This window comes from Hylobates moloch, unplaced genomic scaffold, assembly GCF_009828535.3.
Source record: "Hylobates moloch isolate HMO894 unplaced genomic scaffold, HMol_V3 SCAFFOLD_5, whole genome shotgun sequence".
NCBI classification, from domain to species: Eukaryota; Metazoa; Chordata; class Mammalia; order Primates; family Hylobatidae; genus Hylobates; species Hylobates moloch.
The window spans coordinates 124,905,315-124,923,860 of record NW_026652280.1 but is presented as its reverse complement, the minus strand read 5'-3'; the positions used below and the strand labels follow the sequence as shown (position 1 = coordinate 124,923,860).

The 18,546-nt window shown below is 35.8% G+C and overlaps 1 protein-coding gene across 3 annotated transcripts in view; it reads right to left on the bottom strand.

Moving 5' to 3' along the window:
• Positions 1 to 18,546, bottom strand: part of OLFM3 (olfactomedin 3) — a 208,574-nt gene that overhangs the window by 71,862 nt on the left and 118,166 nt on the right. The gene's annotated exons all lie outside the window — the stretch shown is intronic.

The window sequence follows — 18,546 nt, the reverse complement described above, 5'->3', positions numbered from 1 at the left end:
ACTTTAGACTTGGACTTTTGGGTTAATGTTGGAATGAGTTAAGATTTGGGGGAACCGCTGGGAAGGCATGATTGTGTTATGAAATGTGAGCACATGAGGCTTGGGAGGGAGCAGGGGCAGAATGATATGTTTTGGCTGTGTTGCCACCCAAATCTCATCTTGAATTGTAACTTTCATAATCTCCACATGTCATGGGAGGGAACCAGTGGGAGGTAATTGACTCATGGGGGCAGTTTTCCCCATGCTATTCTCATTATAGTGAGTGAGTTCCCATGATATCTCATGGTTTTGTAACCATCTGGTGTTTTCCCTCTCTTGCTGCCATGTGAAGAAGGACATGTTTGCTTCCCCTTGTGCCATGACTCTAAGTTTCCTGAGGCCTCCCCAGCCTTGCAGAAGTGTGAGTCAATTAAACTTCTCTTCTTTCTAAATTACCCAGTCTCGAGCAGTTCTTTATGGCAGCATGAGAACAGACTAACACAGGTAATTATGAAATAATTGACCAGCTAAAATGCTTAGTGTAATGCCAGAAATATATTAATGCACTATTCAAAAATATTAGCTGTCAACAATATTAACATTCCCATCATATTTATTTGTTAAATAGTCCCAATAGATAGCATGTAGTTGATGGAAAATTGTGAAAATTTACTTGGTAATTACAAAAATAATTGCTTCACCTTCCCCCTATAATGTGGATATATCTCTTTGTAGCTGAAAAAAAATGAGACATCAGTAGCTCAAGGGATGTTGTCCATTACCTTAAAATTTTTCCATAATTCATCAACAACATCATGCTCACCTTTCTCCCTCACAATGTTCCCAGACAGTTTTAGCTACAGTGCATGGCAATGACTTCTGGTGTCATATTTTTCCCCACTGCTATCACTGGGACTAGTGCATATAAAAGTATCCACCTTGAATTAGCTAAAGACAACACAGTTGCCTTGCAGTACCAGTATTTGAGATTCGTAACTTTTCATAACACCTTTGCAATCTTTGTCTAGCTTTCCAACTGCTTGTTCTACTTCTTCCTCACACATCCCAATTGCTACGTTTCTAATGCCTCTGTCCCCTTAGATATTACAGACTGTTAATGGCCTATTAACACATCAAAATTAAACTCAAAATTCATTTCCTCTCAGAAGGTTTCCCCAACTCCTGGCCTCAAGCAAACTTAGGAGATAATGGGGGTCTTTTTTTTCTCACAGTGGCTTCCTGTGGGAGTGTAGGCAGAAAGGTCAGAATTATAATACCTAGAGAGCTTTTTTTAAATACCCATATGCTGAGGGCTTTTCTTCCCCACATGCTGTGGGAATGAGTGCAAGAATATATAATATAAAAATTTTCCAAGGTACCTTTAATACAGCATCCACTACTTCCTTTTCTTATGACACTATACAGAAACATTGATTCTTGACTTTATAACTCTTTTTTTAAAAAAAAAAAAACAGAAAAAAAGAAAAGATCCTGTATTTCTAATTCTGGTAAGAAATTTAGACAGAGTAATATGTTGACTTTATAACTCATACATACTCAGTCACTATGCAGTTACCTTATTTTATAGTAGTTTAGTTTTATATTTATCACCCTTACCAAACTCCTTGACAGCAGGAGTTTTTTTTTTAATCCCAAGAAAGTATAATGCTAAATACTTGATAAAAATCAGTAAGTGTACTTTTGCGCTGACACATGAATGAATATATTTTAAGACCATTTTACTTATTGTCTATTAACTATAAATCTCAAGTAGAATAACAAAATGTGTGTTGAAAAAAAGTTTTTTTAGATCCCAACAGAGAAAACACAGTCTAAACATTAAAGTTCAAATATTTTGTTTTATAAGAAAGCCCCCAGATCATCATTCACTTTTACTGTAAACAAAATTATAATAAGGTTAGTTTTACTTTGCTAGTTAATTTACTCATAGTAAATTGTGTAAAAATATTGAGTGGTTTGGCTGACATCTTCTGCAGAAAGATGCATCATCAGCAGTAAAAATAGATAGCTTGACAGGCTATCAATAGACACAAACCCTAAAATGGAAATCCTAAAACAGTTGAGAACTTTCATGTGTTTTAATTTAACAATAAACATCTCCATAGATAAGTCACTCAGGTGCAACAAAACCAAAGCCAAACCAAACCAAACAAATCATATTTATAATCTAAATTGTATCAAAAAATTTAAATTTTTTGATATTTGATACAAGTAATATAAATATGATTTATAATACTATTAAGTACTTTGAAAATAGAATGCACATAGAGGGAGCCAAGATGGCCGAATAGGAACAGGTCTCGTCTACAGCTCCCAGTGTGAGCGATGCAGAAGACCGGTGATTTCTGCATTTCCATCTGAGGTACCGGGTTCATCTCACTAGGGAGTGCCAGACAGTGGGCGCAGGACGGTGGGTGCAGTGCACCATGTGTGAACTGAAGCAGGGCGAGGCATTGCCTTACTCGGGAAGCACAAGGGGTCAGGGAGTTCCCTTTCCTAGTCAAAGAAAGGGGTGACAGACGGCACCTGGAAAATCGGGTCACTCCCACCCTAATACTGCACTTTTCCGATGGGCTTAAAAAACAGCACACCAGGAGATTATATCCCACAACTGGCTCAGAGGGTCCTATGCCCACGGAGTCTCACTGATCACCAGCACAGCAGTCTGAGATCAAACTGCAAGGCGGCAGTGAGGCTGGGGGAGGGGCGCCCACCATTGCCCAGGCTTGATTAGGTAAACAAAGCAGCCAGGAAGCTCGAACTGGGTGGAGCCCACCACAGCTCAAAGAGGCCTGCCTGCCTCTGTAGGCTCCACCTCTGGGGGCAGGGCACAGACAAACAAAAATTCAGCAGTAACCTCTGCAGACTTAAATGTCCCTGTCTGACAGCTTTGAAGAGAGTAGTGGCTCTCCCAGCATGCAGCTGGAGATCTCAGAATAGGCAGACTGCCTCCTCAAGTGGGTCCCTGACCCCTGACCCCCGAGCAGCCTAACTGGGAGGCACCCCCAAGTAGGGGCAGACTGACACCTCACACAGCTGGGTACTCCTCTGAGACAAAAATTCCAGAGGAACGATCAGGCAGCAGCATTCGCGGTTCACTAAAATCCTCTGTTCTGCAATCTCCGCTGCTGAGACCCAGGCAAACAGGGTCTGGAGTGGACCTCTAGCAAACTCCAACAGACCTGCAGCTGAGGGTCCTGTTTGTTAGAAGGAAAACTAACAAACAGAAAGGACATCCACACCAAAAACCCATCTGTACATCACCATCATCAAAGACCAAAAGTAGATAAAACCACAAAGATGGGGAAAAAACAGAGCAGAAAAACTGAAAATTCTAAAAAGCAGAGTGCCTCTCCTCCTCCAAAGGAACGCAGTTCCTCACCAGCAATGGAACAAAGCTGGATGGAGAATGATTTTGATGAGTTGAGAGAAGAAGGCTTCAGACGATCAAACTACTATGAGCTACAGGAGAAAATTTAAACCAAAGGCAAAGAAGTTAAAAACTTTGAAAAAAATTTAGACGAATGTATAACTAGAATAACCAACACAGAGAAGTGCTTAAAGGAGCTGATGGAGCTGAAAGCCAAGGCTCAGGAAAAACATGAAGAATGCAGAAGCCTCAGGAGCCGATGCAATCAACTGGAAGAAAGGGTATCAGTGATGGAAGATGAAATGAGTGAAATGAAGCGAGAATGGAAGTTTAGAGAAAAAAGAATAAAAAGAAACAAATGAAGCCTTCAAGAAATATGGAACTATGTGAAAAGACCAAATCTATGTCTGATTGGTGTACCTGAAAGTGACGGGGAGAGTGGAACCAAGTTGGAAAACACTCTGCAGGATATTATCCAGGAGAACTTCCCCAATCTAGCAAGGCAGGCCAACATTCAGATTCAGGAAATAGAGAGAATGCCACAAAGATACTCCTCCAGAAGAGCAACTCCAAGACACATAATTGTTAGATTCATCAAAGTTGAAATGAAGGAAAAAATGTTAAGAGCAGCCAGAGAGAAAGGTCGGGTTACCCACAAAGGGAAGCCCATCAGACTAACAGCTGATCTCTCAGCAGAAACTCTACAAGCCAGAAGAGAGTGGGGGCCAATATTCAACATTCTTAAAGAAAAGAATTTTCAACCCAGAATTTCATATCCAGCCAAGCTAAGCTTCATAAGTGAAGGAGAAATAAAATCCTTTACAGACAAGCAAATGCTGAGAGATTTTATCACCACCAGGCCTGCCCTAAAAGAGCTCCTGAAGGAAGCATTAAACATGGAAAGGAACAACCGGTACCAGCCACTGCAAAATCATGCCAAATTGTAAAGATCATCAAGGCTAGGAAGAAACTGCATTAACTAATGAGCAAAATAACCAGCTAACATCATAATGACAGGATGAAATTCACACATAACAATATTAACTTTAAATGTAAATGGACTAAATGCTCCAATTAAAAGACACAGACTGGCAAATTGGATAAAGAGTCAAGACCCATCAGTGCGCTGTATTCAGGAAACTGATCTCACAGGCAGAGACACACATAGGCTCAAAATAAAAGGATGGAGGAAGATCTACCAAGCAAGTGGAAAACAAAAAAAGGCAGGGGTTGCAATCCTAGTCTCTGATAAAACACACTTTAAACCAACAAAGATCAAAAGAGACAAAGAAGGCCATTACATAATGGTAAAGGGATCAATTCAACAAGAAGAGCTAAATATTCTAAATATATATGCACCCAATACAGGAGCACCCAGATTCAAAAAGCAAGACCTGAGTGACCTACAAAGAGACTTAGACTCCCACACAATAATAATGGGGGACTTTAACACCCCACTGTCAACATTAGACAGATCAATGAGACAGAAAGTTAACAAGGATATCCAGGAATTGAACTCAACTCTGCACCAAGTGGAATTAATACACATCTACAGAACTCTCCACCCCAAATCAACAGAACATACATTTTTTTCAGCACCATACCACACCTATTCCAAAATTGACCACATAGTTGGAAGGAAAGCTCTCCTCAGCAAATGTAAAAGAACAGAAATTATAACAAACTGTCTCTCAGACCACAGTGCAATCAAACTAGAACTCAGGATTAAGAAACTCACTCAAAACCGCTCAACTACATGGAAACTGAACAACCTGCTCCTGAATGACTACTGGGTACATAACGAAATGAAGGCAGAAATAAAGATGTTCTTTGAAACCAACGAGAACAAAGACACAACATAAGAGAATCTCTGGGACACATTCAAAGCAGTGTGTAGAGGGAAATTTATAGCACTAAATGCCCACAAGAGAAAGCAGGAAAGATCCAAAATTGACACCCTAACATCAAAATTGTAAGAACTAGAAAAGCAAGAGCAAACACATTCAAAAACTAGCAGAAGACAAGAAATAACTAAAATCAGAGCAGAACTAAAGGAAATAGAGACACAAATAACCCTTCAAAAAATTAAGGAATCCAGGAGCTGGTTTTTTGAAAAGAACAACAAAATTGATAGACCGCTAGCAAGACTAATAAAGAAGAAAAGAGAGAAGAATCAAATAGATGCAATAAAAAATGATAAAGAAGATATCACCACTGATCCCACAGAAATACAAACTATCATCAGAGAATACTACAAACACCTCTACACAAATAAACTAGAAAATCTAGAAGAAATGGATAAATTCCTTGACACATACACCCTCCCAAGACTAAACCAGGAAGAAGTTGAATCTCTGAATAGACCAATAACAGGCTCTGAAATTGTGGCAATAATCAATAGCTTACCAGCCAAAAAGAGTCCAGGACCTGATGGATTCACAGCTGAATTCTACCGAGGTACAAGGAGGAGCTGGTACCATTCCTTCTGAAACTATTCCAATCAATAGAAAAAGAGGGAATCCTCCCTAACTCATTTTATGAGGCCAGCATCACCCTGATACCAAAGCTGGGCAGAGACACAACCAAAAAAGAGAATTTCAGACCAATATCCTTGATGAACATTGATGCAAAAATCCTCAATAAAATACTGGCAAACCGAATCCAGCAGCACATCAAAAAGCTTATCCACCATGATCAAGTGGGCTTCATCCCTCGGATGCAAGGCTGGTTCAACATACACAAATCAATAAATGTAATCCAGCATATAAAAAGAACCAAAGACAAAAACCACGTGACTATCTCAATAGATGCAGAAAAGGCCTTTGACAAAATTCAACAACCTTCGTGCTAAAAATTCTCAATAAATTAGGTATTGATGGGATGTATCTTAAAATAATAAGAGCTATCTATGACAAACCCACAGCCAATATCGTACTGAAAGGGCAAAAACTGGAAGCATTCCCTTTGAAAACTGGTACAAGACAGGGATGCCCTCTCTCACCACTCCTATTCAACATAGGGTTGGAAGTTCTGGCCAGGGCAATCAGGCAGGAGAAGGAAATAAAGGGTATTCAGTTAGGAAAACAGGAAGTCAAATTGTCCCTGTTTGCAGATAACATGATTGTATATCTAGAAAACCCCATTGTCTCAGCCCAAAATCTCCTTATGCTGATAAGCAACTTCAGCAAAGTCTCAGGATACAAAATCAATGTACAAAAATCACAAGTACTCTTATACACCAATAACAGACAAACAGAGAGCCAAATCATGAGTGAACTCCCATTCACAATTGCTTCAAAGAGAATACAATACCTAGGAATCCAACTTACAAGGGCTGTGAAGGACCTCTTCAAGGAGAACTACAAACCACTGCTCAATGAAATTAAAGAGGATACAAACAAATGGAAGAACATTCCATGCTCATGGGTTGGAAGAATCAATATCGTGAAAATGGCCATACTGCCCAAGGTAATTTATAGATTCAATGCCATCCCCATCAAGCTACCAATGACTTTCTTTCTTCACAGAATTGGAAAAAACTACTTTAAAGTTCATATGGAACCAAAAAAGAGCCTGCATGGCCAAGTCAATCCTAAGCCAAAAGAACAAAGCTGGAGGCATCATGCTACCTGACTTCAAACTATACTACAAGGCTACAGTAACCAAAACAGCATGGTACTGTTACCAAAACAGAGATATAGATCAATGGAACAGAACAGAGCCCTCAGAAATAACGCTGCATATCTACAACTATCTGATCTTTGACAAACCTGACAAAAACAAGCAATGGGGAAAGGATTCCCTATTTAATAAATGGTGCTGGGAAAACTGGCTAGCCATATGTAGAAAGGTGAAACTGGATCCCTTCCTTACACCTCATACAAAAATTAATTCAAGATGGATTAAAGACTTACATGTTAGACCTAAAACCATAAAAACCCTAGAAGAAAACCTAGGCATTAGCATTCACGACGTAGGCATGGGCAAGGACTTCATGTCTAAAACACCAAAAGCAATGGCAACAAAAGCCAAAATTGACAAATGGGATCTAATTAAACTAAAGAGCTTCTGCACAGCAAAAGAAACTACCATCAGAGTGAACAGGCAACCTACAAAATGAGAGAAAATTTTTGCAACCTACTCATCTGACAAAGGGCTAATATCCAGAATCTACAATGAACACAAACAAATTTACAAGAAAAAAACAAACAAGCCCATCAAAAAGTGGGCGAAGGACATGAACAGACACTTCTCAAAGGAAGACATTTATGCAGCCAACAGACATATGAAAAAATGCCCATCATCACTGGCCATCAGAGAAATGCAAATCAAAACCACAATGAGATACCATCTCACACCAGTTAGAATGGCCATCATTAAAAAGTCAGGAAACAACAGGTGCTGGAGAGGATGTGGAGAAATAGGAACACTTTTACACTGTTGGTGGGACTGTTAACTAGTTCCACCATTGTGGAAGTCAGTGTGGCAATTCCTCAGGGATCTAGAACTAGAAATACCATTTGATCCAGCCATCCCATTACTGGGTATATACCCAAAGGACTATAAATCATGCTGCTATAAAGACACATGCACACGTATGTTTATTGCAGCACTATTCACAATAGCAAAGACTTGGAACCAACCCAAATGTCCAACAATGATAGACTGGATTAAGAAAATGTGGCACATATACGCCATGGAATACTATGCAGCCATAAACAATGATGAGTTCATGTCCTTTGTAGAGACATGGATGAAACTGGAAATCATCATTCTCAGTAAACTATCACAAGGACAAAAAACCAAACACCACATGTTCTCACTCATAGGTGGGAACTGAACAATGAGAACATATGGACAGAGGAAGGGGAACATCACACTCCGGGGACTGTTGTAGGGTGGGGGGAGGGGGGAGGGATAGCATTAGGAGATATACCTAATGCTAAATGACGAGTTAATGGGTGCAGCACACCAACATGGCACATGTATACATATGTAACAAACATGCACATTGTGCACATGTACGCTAAAACTTAAAGTATAATAATAAAATATAAAAAGAATTCTAAAATAACTACAAAAAAAGAAAAAATAGAATGCACATAAATATGCATTGATATACTTTGAATATACACTGAAACTAGAATTTACATTAAAATTATTTTAAACATATGTATTTTAGCTTCTTATGTGCTAGAACTTAAGTACCACAGAGAGAAGTGGTCACATTGTGAGTGCATAATATGATGAATGTTGTCATGGAAAAATGAATTATTACTGGGTGATCACAAAGTCAGCTACTCACTTTGAGTTAAAGATTTATGAAATACGTTAGAGAGATGATAATTGAGTTGAGCGTTAAAGAATGGGTGGCAGTTTTGCAGGAGTGAAAGCAGAAGCTCAGAGAACCTGGTGTGTTTGAGAGGAAGGTAAGAATGTTCATGTCCTTGAAGCATAGGAAGGTGAAGATTATAGATGAGGTCAGAGATGTTGAAAAGGGTTGGAAAGCCTCATAGGCTGTATGTGCATCAACATACTGGCAACAGGGAGTTAGCAAAGGTGTTTATCAAGGCAGTGGCATGAGCAAATTTATTTGTTTCTTTGATTTAGTCAGAAAACCCAAGTGGTTGAGTGGAGAATAGATCTGGTAAAGTTAGGTGGCTATGGCAAGAGTTCAGAAAATTTATTTTTAAAGGTCTGAAAAAGGCTAAAGATTAATGATATATTAAAAAGGTATTTAGGATTGATTGGATAGGAGAAAATTAAGAGATGAGTGGAAGCTTTAGTACATATATGTCTGATTGAAATAAGTGCCATACTTTTCTTTAGAGGGGATTTGTTTTTAAAATAAAAATTATAGCTTACTTTTCAACTTTTAAAAATAGTGTGTGTAAATACTATTTATCTAGCTTCCCTGGAAAGATCTCAGTTTTTCTGGTTCAATCTCATTTCTTCAGAAGTTAGACTTTCCAAGTTAAATGATGATGAATGATAATTATTCTGTAATGAAACCTCAACTTGGCATGAACGAACAAGACAACATGAAATGCGGATTAAAATTTTGCATCTAATTACTATATTTTAGTAATGAAGATGAACATTTTGGTACTTTTTAGAGTTCAAAGGGCTTGTTCTATCATTTTTGCTTCTGTAGAAACTCTGTTGAAGATTGTCTAGCACTCTATATCTTAATGAGTACAATGCAAAAAATAAGTTAGTTTTAGGAAAAAAGGTATTAAATTTTAAAATCTTTAAAAACAAATCAATCTAATTTTAATTACATGATTGTAGGACATTTAAAAGCTGACATCAGCTGAAAATTTATATTTCAGTGAATACTTAAAATTTTGAGAATATACAACTTACATTTTCACAAACTAAGTGAATTGCTAAAATAAGATGAAGTCTATCAAAATGTCACCATAAAACATAGCTACCTTAATATGTATAAACATGAAGAAGAACTGAATGGCTTCATAGAATGTAATAATTAAAATATGAGCATGAGAATAGTGCCGTGTCCCTTTACAGTGCCTCCAAGCTTTCCTGTTGTTGCTCTTCCTTCTGCATATGTATATTCATTTATAAGAACATAAGCAGGAAAGAAGAGCCTCAAGAAAATCCCAAAAATGATTTAACATTGTATTCTTGCTGTTTTGTATATCACAATTTATTTTGTGTGGGGTAAATTGTCTTCAATATATGAAATTCAGGCTCATAAAATAGGGTAATAAAATGCAAGCTTTTATATTAAAAATAGAAAAACATATACATTATAATACTATCATGTTAGTCATTTGTGGAAGTTGTACAAAATACAGCAACCCTGTAAGGCCTATAGGACCTTAATTTAAGGAAAATGTAACTGGCTGGGGCCCAGGTGGGGGGTGCAAGTATTGTAACTTTTTCATGGTTATGAGTACTATGTGGTAGATCTGGATTTATTTTTTTTTTAATTTACAATGTATTTGTTCTTCCCTAGTATAACAGAATAGTTGAGTATAGAGGAGTGTTAACCATATGGCCTGTGTTCAAATTCTATTCACACCATTTTCTAGCTTAGTCAAGTTACTAGATCTTTTTTCAGTTTTCTCTAGTGTAGAATGAAGAAAATAATGGTACTCTGAGAACTGTTTGGTTTAAATGATGCAATACTTCATTATTTAAATTTTGCCAGACCAATTAAACACTAACAAATATTGACTTTTATTGTTATTCTCCAAAAATTTACATTTTATTTATTAAAATAATTAATCTCAAACTTCAAGATCTAGCAGAGAAAATATTTTGACTATTAAACTGTAATATGACTTCAACATTTAGTTATTCATTTCTTCCTCTTGTCTACATTGCTTATTATGAGCAGACTGGCCTGAGAGCAAGAATAATCATCATAGCTTTGTAGTCCTCTAATTCTATAAGTTGGAAAAATACATAGGGAACTTTTTAAAATATATAATACTTTTACGATTAATAGTGGTTTCTGAAAAATCCTTTTCTGTCTCTTGACCATGTGGTTTTCAAAGATTGATTATATTTTGGATGATTTCACATTAGACAGCAAATAGACACACGTCAAACTAACCCAGAGGGAAGCTGGGAGAAATTCCAATGAGTATTACTTGATTTGAACATTGTCCCCATCACTAAAATGCTAATTTACATTGGCTGGACAGCTAAAGCTATGCATGTCTGGAATGGAAGATCTAATATTTATCTTGATCATTTTTTGCCTGAACTGCAGTCAGTTGTTGCTATGGTCAATTTCTTTTCTGTATCTTCACAGTATAATAAGAATTCTAATAATATAATAATGATAATAATAATAGTAACAGCAGTGACAAATATTTATTGAGCATCTGTCAAATGTCTGGTACTATGTATATAATTTTCATATGTACTAAATAATTTGATCATTACAGATATTGAGGCAAGTGTCATCTTGTTACTCACATTCAGTATTTTTAAGTAAGGAGTTTGAGGCTCAACAACAGTAAATTTCTTGCCCAGGGTCACACAGAATAACTGGGATTATTTTATCTCAAGCGTTAGATCTGTTGTTCTGTGTTGTGATACTGTTTGAGGTATTGAATGGAAGGAGAAGGCAGATAATCTGCAAATCTAACTTTAAGAAATAGGGGCATGGATCTAGTCATCTTCCCCAACTGGCTAGGTAGTTTCCAACTGGCCAGCTGGAATTTCCCATCCTGATTTAAGTAATGAGCAGACATTACACTGAAAGTCATTGCAGAATTCCAAATCCCAGCTTCTGTTATTTGTGGATTAGACTTTCTGAGTCACAATGACTATGAATCCCCTCATGACTAACAATTTCATTAAGCAGAATTATTTCTGACCTCACAGTCCTGGCTAAAATCCATTTAAAGATATTAGTTTATGAAAAAAGTAATTAAATTCACTGTTAATGAAGAAAAATTAAATGATTCTGTATAAACAGAATTTTAAAATAGATAATCTCCTCTAGATTGGGAGGAAAAATACTGAGATGGCAGTGAGCAATCTGAAAAAGCAATTAAAATACATATTCTATTAGAGCAGTGAAACTATTTTATATGATACTGTGATGGTGGATATATGTCATTATATATTTGCCAAAATCCATAGAATGTACAACACAAACTCTACTGTGAACTGTGGAGTTTAGTTAGTGTTAATGCATTAGTATTGGCTAATCAATTTTAATAAAGGTACCATCTTAATGCAAGATGTAAATAATAGGAGAAACTATGTGCATGTCTGTGGAATAGAAGGAAGATATAGGAACACTACTTTCCACTCGTTTTTTTTTTGTAAACCTAAAACTTCTCTAAAAATAAAGTCTGTTAATTAAAAAGTAAAATGTATATTCTAGGACATAAGATGAGTTAAATAGAAAATAAAATGTGTATACAAGAAGTGGTTATCTACAGTCCCTATGCTGAACTTTATAAAAGAGTATCATTTCAAATATTCCGTTTTGTCTGTCATCAGACCACTTGTCTCCATTTCAAAGCCGTATCAAGAGCTCAAAATATGTATGCACGGAATTGAGTTGGAGAATGTCATCAATTCTTATACCTAACTTCCAGTAATCTTGCTGGAATGGCCCTGACAGTTTTAAAACAGCTACAAGGAAAGACTTCAACACTGTCATTTAAGTGGATGTCACAAAGTAGATTTCAGTTAAATAACAAAATGATTTAACTTTCATTGAAGAACAATTTGTACAAAAAATGAGGAAACTGTTTACATAAATGACTGGCTTGCTCATGCTAAAAGAGAATTTATCAGAATTCTCTGGAAGATTCAGTTTTGCACTCAATTTATTTACAGTACTTCAGATTAAAGAATTTCACAACATAAGAATGTTGTAAATATTTAAGAGACGATGCTTTAGATGAGCAATTCCTAAGGACCTCTCTGTTTAAAATTTATTTTTCTCTTATACTTAAAATGAAGATTGGGATTGTTTATAAATATTCATTTCATGGATATCTTCCCACAACTCTCTTCATACAGCAGGAGCCACCTACTCTGAACAGCCTTAGAGTGCAAACCATATTAAAGGGAATTGGTGAATGCCAGAAGACAGTGGTGTTAAGTGTTGGCTGGCTTCTAAAGCTCCCCCCTCCATACGGCAGGTCCAAAAGTGCCTAGGCAATGAGCACTCAGAGAAATGGTGGCTATTGGGCCACTACATACCTATACTCTGTAAAGTGCTTTTAGAAAATTACTGTTACTCAAGTATTTCTATATCTCTGGGATGAAGAGTGTCTAAAAAAATTACTCTTACATTCAGAAATTTGGGGCAGCCAATTTAATAGCTCTAGCTCTGTTTGTATTTGTTTTAGAATAAAAACAAATTTAAGCCTGGCCAAAATAAGAGATAAACAATAGATTCATAAACAATAAAATCGTATGCAAATAAGAGATAATTTTAGCATTAAAATTCCAAATTAAATATTGAAATATTGTAATTTATCTAGCTTATTAAGCTTTTTTATAATTCCTTTTTTTATTTTTTAATAATAATCATCCTACCTGAATTCTATATGTTAAAATCATTTAGAAGACTGCATGGTTTTTCCAGGGTTTTAGTATAGGTTTTAACAAATCACTGTGTCATGTAATTGTGTTCATATTGTCTTGTAAATGTCAGTGTCCTAAAGTGGGATGGACACAAGATTTGCAATCATCATATCTCAATTCCTTATCTAACTCTGTCACCCTCTTAGGTGCATGACTTGGGTTGTAATTTCAGTTTGTCAACTAGAAGAAGAAAGTCCAAACTACTCACACAATATCTGAAACATACTTGTTGGTGAACGGATCCTTCACTGAGCCATTTTGAAGAAAAAATGAGCTTACATATGAAAGTTTCTTCGTAAACAATAAAGTAGTATGCAAATATGTTGTAAAATATTCAGATAGTTGCAAGATTTGACTAGTAATAAATGATACAAACCATGGTTATTTCTAATTTGCTGATCATTTGAAGAAGTCTGGATTCGAAAGCTGAAACTTTTAACCCAGCTGTTCATTTAAGATAAAGCTTTAAGAGTGACACCATCAGTATATATCAGGACAACCAGATTCCTCTCTTTCCACTACTTCCTCCTCATTCCTGAAGGACTTCTTGATACCAACAAGTTATGGTACCTTGACTACTATTTTAAAAGCTGGAGATCAGGAGATCGAAATACAGAACATGTATTTCATTTTGATTAAATATGTTCCAATTTTGTTGACACTGATATTACATATTAGAAAGCAGTTTTTCAATGAGCTATATTTCCAAAACAACACTATTACATAAAATAAACAGCATCATCAGAAGTTACTTTTGTATGTTTTAATTTTTGTGAGATAATGTTGCATAAGAACTTTGGAATAGGAGAAGAAAGAGGGAATGATAAATAGGTAAAACCTACTTTGGGCTTTTAGTGTTTCATGTTACTTTCATTATCAACCTGTTTTTTTTTAAATAAATGCAAAAAATAATTTTAGTATGTACGATCTTATTAAAAATGATCTTAGTCTAAGTAAAGTCACTTAGTTGTTAACATTGTGTTCAAATATTTGGTCTTTAATGAAGCATTTTTTTCATATTTTATTTATACAACATATTTTTAATTAAATCTTAGTTATAACTTTAATATCATTATAATAAAGCTTTAGTACTATTCAGATTCCCTTAGAGTTTGCTAGATAAGTTTTTTTTCTATTTAATACTTATAAAACTGGCTTAGGATATGTATGGCTGGTGACATCACCTTAGATACAGCTCACAAAGTGAAAGGACTTCAGGAGCATACTCTTGAGGCACAACGGGGATTTAAGTGCCTTCTCACCCACATGACCTAGAGAAGCTACAACTGGGCATTCTAAGACTTTCATTTCAATGCAAGACCTTGAGACTCTGAAAACTGAAAAATCTTTGGAGAGACCCAAAGCTGGATTTATGTCTTAGAGACATTTATCAGAGAAGTGTGGGTACTATTTTTTAATTAAAGGGATGGTGGTTAGATTGTTTTATCTCCCTTGTTGTGTTAATGGTCATATGCTTCATTTTTGGATATTGAGTGGTAGGCAATGATGGTGCAGCACACCTGAATTAACTTCTCCAAATTGCTCTGCATGGACCCCATCAGTGCCAGAGGAAGCAGATGTAAACTTACTATGTAGAGTCCACAAAACACATAGGCATTCATATATGTTGGCTCACCCATTAAATTGGTCACATCAGAGGAAGGTGACTTTCATAAGCTGATAAATTTGTATTCTAGACCAGCTACAGTGACGAATACTGATGCCATCTATAGCACTGAGGCTCTAACAAACACTGGCTTGAGATTAGTGGTTATAGGAAGCAGTAGGGGTAGAAATAATGGAGACAAGATTCCAGTATTGACCTGGGCTCATGCTGGAAGCCATTACCTGTGAGCTGGTAGCATCCTTAGCTGCCATGCATCTTCTGGGTCCATCTTTTGAGCAATGGCAACAGAGTTCTAGGAAGCAACTCATGACGGTGGCAGAAAAATCTTACTAGATAGCTTTAGAAAACAGAAGCAACCACAGTCCTTGAAAACTAATGAAGAATTAGCCTTGGTACAAATTTGCACAGTTCAGATCATCTATAGTTCAGCTGGCAGAGGGCAGTTATAGAAATAGCTTTTAGGTGTATCTCATCACGGACTACAACCAGTGATCATTGTCCCTTAGAGAAATCATATGAGCTGCAGAATATATGTAACTGAACCACATTTGGTAACATATTGACCACCAATGCTTGTGAAAGTTCTGAGGAATATCACCAAGGGAGGGAAGTGGAGAAGGGATAATTTAGAACAAGCTGAATTATCACCTCAGCTTTGAGATTCTAATAAAGTTAAAGAAAAACTATGAAACTTCTTCAGAGGATGCCACAGAGTCTCAGTGGATTGTGGCATCACCCTTTTGTCAAGAGCTAATGAGAATCTACTTTTTTGCTTAAAACACAGGAAATATGGATTTTATTAAACACTATATTTTTTTCTTTCAGTGTCTGTATGACATTATTTATATGTGCTACTGACTACACAGTATAGTTTTAATGTTGAACTTCCAAATGTATTTATAGTTCTTCCTATTCTTAATCATACCTCTATCTTATATAAATGAGAAATTATTCCTTACAATAATAATTTTCTCTCAATTCAATGTTTCAGCTGCTTTGCTATATCTTAAATTATTTGATGCTGGGCTCTATATCATTTCATCTTCTGTTCATAAAAGATTTTGATTGATATTTGTTTGATATTTTATATGTCTTACTGTTAATGAGCTGTTTTACTTTTTTGATGCAATACATTGGGTCTGGGTCAAAAATCATGTATTCCTATCTTTTATCAATCATGGCTGGAATATTACTAATTCACTTAACATAAGGGGATTTATATAGAAGCCTAGATTTAGCTATGGATTGATTGAATGCCATTTTGGTAAATGTAATTCTGAATAGCAAATAACCAAATATCTTTTATTCTATATTCAGTAAATTTTAATTTAAAGAAGAGTGATGCAAGGTTTACTTGGTAAATGCATTTTCTGAATTTCATAAATATTCTGAATCAGTAGTCACTCCTTTATGAATTTGTAAGAGGCCAAATAACACCCCAAAATAAAGTTTCTCTTAAATTACATTCTTATTGTAAAGTAAAATAGCATATAATTGATGAAAAAGCTCACAACATTCTTTCCTCCATCTCCTAAAATCTGGGATTATAAAAAGAGCAGCTGTACAACAAGCATTCAGGCCTTTTACTATTAGAAAGCCCATCTGTTTTTCTGTACTTACGCCTAAATTTTTAATAATTATGTGTAGAAGTGATAAAAACAAACACAGAGATTAACTATTTCTTCACTGATTACAACTTTAGAAATGAACCTCATAAAAATTCACACTACATAATTTAATTAGTTTTATTTTAAATACGGAGAATGAAAATTTAGTCATGAAATACACAGACACACATACACACATATACACACGACATTTATTTGATTTTAAGATACCATTGAGTATAAGATGTGACATTAAAATGAAGATTAATGGTGTTTTGGAAAACTGCATAAGTATTGATTATATAACAATCAAATTTTCAAAAATGTTATATCCAAAAATTTATGTATATCAAAATCAACAAAACAATACTACATTATTTCTACCCTTAATATAAGTGCATATATATGTATATAAAGATTAAAAGAATTCTGCCAGTTCTGATGTTGTTATATAATCACATATAGAGTATCCACATATATTGGATTAGGGTGACTAAAAATTACCAAACAAATCTTTACCTAAGCCACCTTTCATGTGTATGCAAACCTAAGTCAGTGTAGGTTGCCAATCCTGCTGCCAGGGCTGCCTAAAAGATAGTATTGATCTGGATCCCTGAGAACTCCTGGAACCTGGAGAATGGCTTTTTCTGCCAGGACAACACTGATGTAAGCATGACAGGGCATGAGAAGGTAAAGTGAGAGATGGTTGCTATAAGTTTGACATCTGCTTCATTTTTGTTGCATTAGACCACAATCTAGATAGACTCTTGGGCAGTACCAGATGACACTGCCCTAGATGTAATTGCCAGTAGTGAGCAAACCTATGAAGATTTGACCAACCTCAACAAGGCGGGGACAGCTGCCAAGGATGGTGAAGTCCAGGAAATCATCTGGTGTTTTATAAAGTCCGGTCTCCTGAGAAGGAGCCTGATCACTTGTTTTACAGTAACAACAGTAAGGTTAAAGTAGACATGAAAAATAAACTTGTCTCCCATTTTGACAATTTTATCTTTCATATCTACTTACCCCAAAGAATCTAGTCAGAATGTCTCTGGGCATAGTTACTTAGTTCAAGGCTTTGGGTAGTGGTCTCTTTACCAAAGACCTTCTTGAGTGAAGACAGGAAGGAACTAAGACATGACCAATGAAGATCAAGTGAGCCTAAGGTTACTTCTATCAGCCAGTCTTACTCTGCAAAACTGTCCCAGGTGGCTGTCATCTTTCCAGTGGAATAAAAGGTGAAGGTAACCAGTATTACAGTTTAAAAAAAATCAATGTTTTTAGCTTGACTCCTGGGGGAGCCTGGTTAAGATCAAACCTGAATATTTGTCTGCTTATATTTACTGTTACATATATACTATATATAATATATATACACACATATATACAATTTCTATACCCCACACACACACATATACACATATACAATTCAAAAATATAGAAATTCAGATTTCTACTCCCAATTAAAATAATGTAGTCATAAAATATTTCAAGCCATTTCTTATTCCACTGTGGTATAAGCTCCCTAAGTGGTAGGGGGAGTACCTCCTATTATATATTTCAGAATCCCTTCCTTCCTTACCAGTGTGTGTCTGTGACTACCCTTAACGTCCTTGATAATGTCCAATTATGTCTTTCACTGTGTCACCTTTCTAAGGCATGTTCTAGTTACTTGGCTTCTCCACATGGGAGCAATATCAATTTTAGTATAATTTCCTGCCTCTCTCTTTTTTTTGCCAGAATAATATGAAAAAGAAGTGATGTGCAATTAACAATAATTATTATATCTATTTACATACATATAATTGCATTTTTGTATTATCAAGAATGTATACTTTTAGAGTTATGGGTTA